Genomic DNA, 5,069 nt, shown 5'->3' with positions numbered 1-5,069 from the left:
CAATAACTCAAGTTTTATACAGACAACGCATTTATTTGTTAATTCCAGAATTTCATTAAGTTTCTCGTCATCAAATTTGATTTAACGAATGAAGTTCAAACAACTTGAAGCGGCGCTGGCCGTCTGGATTATTAATTTACCCTACTTTTAGTCAAGTATCTCAAATGCTTACAATGTAAACATGCAATGTATAATTACTACAAACACCACCGATGGTTATTTCAATTTAAATAATTAACACTTTATTAAAATTTTGACTGTAGGTATCGTATCGTACTTCTATTAAAAAAATATATAAAATAGATTATTGAAATATTTTTTAGTTTTTTTTTTTTTTAAATCTTCTGCTTCGTTAACGAGCATTCGCTGTATTAATATTAAATTATTTATAAATATAATTATAACGCACGATGACGAATTTTATTATATAATTATGTTAATACTGAGTTATTTTTTTTTTTATCTGACAATAAAAGTAGAGTTCTAGTAGAGCAATATAAAATTTTAAATTATTTTTACTAATAATTTTTCACGCAATTAAATAAAAAATATTTCTACGCTGTTATGAGCAAAACATAATACTTTGTATTTGTAACTCTTATATTTTATTAAAATATAAATAATAAAGGGTATTTCAGTTTCAATATAAATCTGTAATGATAATCAATAAAAATATACTCGAAATTTATCAGTTATAATGCAAATACAAATTGAAGAATGCTTTCATAAATAACGTCTATACTAACATTATTAATGCAACAATTATATGTCTATCTGTATGTCTGTTGCTCTTTCGAATATCGAATCCACCTATTCTAATTTGATGAACTTGGCTATGAACCAAGCTTGACCTTCAAGGAAGGACATATGCTAACTTTTATATCTTACATCTGACGACCAACCCTTTAAACGGGAGCGAAGACGCAGGCGACAGTATTATATAAATGCATATATATGTTACTGAATTAGCTCGAGCTACGGTAAATCTTAAGATTTTCCAGTAAAACATAAGATTTACCGATTATGAATGGTAAATATGCATAAAACTTTGGGATTCGAACTTTTACCATCATTCGCTTAGTAAATCTTAGGATTTACATGTTAGGTTAGGTTAGGTTGGAATGGTAAAAGTCCGAAAAAGTCGTCCCTTTATAATAAATACTTACATTTACCTGCTCATGTCGGTAAATCTTAGGTTTTACTGGAAAATCTTAAGATTTACCTAATTCGAGCTTTTACAGTAACATATGTATATATAAACAAGATCATAAACGTCTACAAAACATTATAAAACACATTAATTTAATTAGTATTTTGATATCAATATTATTATTGTTAATTATTGAATATTTTTCACAACCTTTATTTGTTCAATTAAATCGTAATAACGAGAAATAAATAAAAACAAAACAATACTGACCACGATGCAAGTGCAATCGATGCTAAAGCGAGACAAATTCGAAACGATCACATTGAACTCTATCTGAGAGGAACAATTACAAGAACTAATTACAGCTTTATCTGTTAAACGACGATTGACTTTTAACGATACACTTCTCATTTATTGCTTTCTAATCACGTTAATGCGCATATTCTCTAGATAAAACAACACAATACTTTTATGAAGATAATAGATTATTTGTAATTACTTTTGCTTAATTCTTTGGCGTAAATGCTTTTTGGAATTCACGCAAAGTAACGCGTAATAATAAATACATTCCTGTTTCGAAGGATAAGTAAGTTTTCTCCTTGATCACAAGTAATACACGTTTTTTAAACTATAAATAAAAATATGAAGGTAATTAACACAGATAATAAATTGTTGTAAAATTATTTTGCATGAAATAAAATGTTCATTTATTTATTAAATATTCACAAAACATCAATATTCATTAATTAAGCGGACTTTCTGTGATAATATTGTATATTCTGTTAATAATTTTTGTTTGATATTGGATCAAATTTTATACCAAAATTTAAAAATCGAAAATAAATGTAAAGCCGACATGTACGATGTACAAAACTAATTAATAAGACTTCAAAAAAAAACTGCAACAAAAAGATTTTATACAAGCTCTTGGAAAATACGCATACGGGCTACAACTTATGGTAGTAGCTGGCATTAATTGTTAATTATTCTTTTTTTATTTTGTACGAGCTGGCTGTAACTATACTACCCGCCACTTCGTTCTTTTTTTAATATGGAGATACAGTTTATTAAACCTGAAAACTTTTTATTTTCTGAATTTATACGTTTACATCGGATTATTATAACAAAAACATTGAGACGATAATTTTTTTTCGTTAATAAGGGGACTAGGGTCCGCACTCGTGGATCGCAGTGTGAGTTTTCATACTCTATACAACCTTTCTCAATATATGGGCTACGCAAACGAGCGGACCAACGGGCTAACTGATGGTACGAGGTCACCACTCTCGGTATGTAATTTTAACCATTTCTTACATAACCAATGGGTCACAAACGCTAGGGATTGAGATATCATGCCTGTAGTAAACTGGCTCACTCACCCTTCAAACCGGTACACAAGAATACTAAATATTGCTGCTTGACGCTAAAATATATGATGAGATGATTGGCTACCTATCCAAACGGGCTTGCACTAAGCCCCACCACTCAAGTAGTAGTGCTGCTAATGATAATAATAATCTTATTTAATATATATAATAAATCGTCTAAACAATAGTTATTCGTCATAACATATGCTTGTATGTAGGTGTCGTTTATCGTTACGTTTTGCTCAATATGGCAAGTGCTCTATTTATGAGTCGGCGAATTAAAAAAAAATTTAGTGCCAAGTATAGCTTAACTCAAACATTGAACAAACGTTATGTTAGAAGTGGCATAAGATTATTTACATTCGATTTATAAATATCGGAGCGTGGTTACTTTGGTTGTTGATTTGGATAATTAATGAATCGCGTAGTTGGCAATAGTGTTTGATGGCTGATTTTCTTTTTAGAGCAGGTCACCCCGAATGGAGTTGTAAGTGTCATGGCAACGCGAATTGTTATGTTTTGACAGGCAATTCGAATGCGATGGTTGCTTGCAAACCCATTTTCTTAATCGAGATGAATTATTGTAATCCTTTGATATTATTGTGGTGTACGATTATTGAATCAATTAATACAGTGATTAGACGATATTAACGTTACGTGTGATACGTTTTATTTTGTGAATATCTCCATTGCACTCCCACATAGTCTTACAAATGTCGGATCAATCCCCGAACCCTACTGTTCGGCATCCTGCTCCTCCGACATATATTAATCTATTTCTTTTGCATTTGATAATATTGGACATATGTAATAGAAATTAATCCAGTTCACTAGCAAGTCTGACTAAAGGGCAGCACCCAAAATAATGGTTATGATTGCAATCATTTAAAAACAGTTTATTATCACGACATTTACATATTTATCATGCATAATAAATACAAAATATTAATAACTTCTTACTACCAATGCGACGCCACCTTCTTATCTACGTCTCAGTTATCATCATATCCCTATTGCACGAAATTACACTAGCTCACATAATCTTTAAATTGTAACACCGCAGTATAAAAATTGCTGTTTTACAATAGAATATATCTTGAGAGGATTGAACCTACAGAGATGGTCTCGCACAAAATGCTCCCACAAACTATACCATTGAGTAATTCTCCCATGTATCATTTTTACGTTCACTGTTCTAAGAATTCATATATGGTTTTCGGTAAAGGCAAGTTAAACGAGTCGACAGAACAGCTTTCGAGTACCGAGTTTGGAAAATCAAGTATGTAAAACTTCACCAAAAGTGATTAATTGCTTTTCTTGTTTTGATTTCTTGTGAAACGCCTACTACGTGTTTATGGACTTCAATACTTTTTGATATCCTATGCTATGTACATGTGGTTAATCAGCTACTTTTTGTAACGAATATGATGAACCATTATAATATTGAATGCAAACCTTTTTTTTTTACAGATGGACGCAAAGATCTAAATCTTAAAACTATAGCTTATTGATCCGAAATAGACCTCTGTCACATTTGTTTATTTATTTAAAATACTTTGTCCCTCGATCTTTTGCCCTTAATCTGTCATTCCATCATAGCGGATTACGATTTTCTTTCAATATCTAACCAAAAAACCACATCGTGAAAAGTAAATTGAACTAAATAGAGGAACTAAGAAAAGTAGATGAAATGTAAATATTCCCTAAATTAAAAAAGAGTACCATCGATATAGTTTTAAAGAATTAACTATTTTAATTGAAATTAAAGAATCTAGTATTTTCGTACATTTATACACGATAAAATACTTTACGATGATTATTATTTTACAAATATTTGACAATGTTTACTTAGTTTATAAATTTAACATATTAAATTAACCATATAATACTTAAAATGATAAACAGAAATTTTACATCGTAGTCTGTATGATAATTAAAATAATTGCATGTTATTCTCGTAATGGAATAATTTCCACTTATATAGTTTACATATTATCCACTTACGGAGACAAGATTCGTTAGACAGGAATTTTCCAGCTGTATGTTATCTCCTAATTGGAACAAACTATTTCAATTCCTATTATATTATCTACGTTTAATTATCGATTTATTTTATAAGCCTAGCCTCCACTCTATTTAAGGAGAAGGTTAGAAGCATATTCCACCACGCTGCTCCAATGCGGGTTGGTGGATTCACAAGGCAGAATATCGTCGAAATTAGACACATGCAGGTTTCCTCAAGTTTTCCTTCACCGCCAAGCACGATGTGAATTATAAACTTAAATTAAGCATATGAAAGTCCTATGGTGCTTGCCTAGGTTTGAACCCACTATCATCGGTTGAGATGAACGCGTTCTAACCACTAATAAGGCTCTTATACAATATAATCGTACTTATAACTTCATTTTTTTATGCCTATGAAGTTAAAGTCCTTTAGTCATCCTCCTGCCCTTATCCCAATTTTACTTGGGGTCGGTGCAGCATGTCTTCTTCTTCCATACTTCTCTGTCGGACGTCATCTCACAAGTAACATTCTTTCTAACCATATCGTC

The sequence above is a fragment of the Vanessa atalanta genome, chromosome 15, assembly GCF_905147765.1.
Source record: "Vanessa atalanta chromosome 15, ilVanAtal1.2, whole genome shotgun sequence".
NCBI lineage: Eukaryota > Metazoa > Arthropoda > Insecta > Lepidoptera > Nymphalidae > Vanessa > Vanessa atalanta.
The sequence above is the reverse complement of the archived record's forward strand: the minus strand, read 5'-3'. Positions refer to the sequence as shown.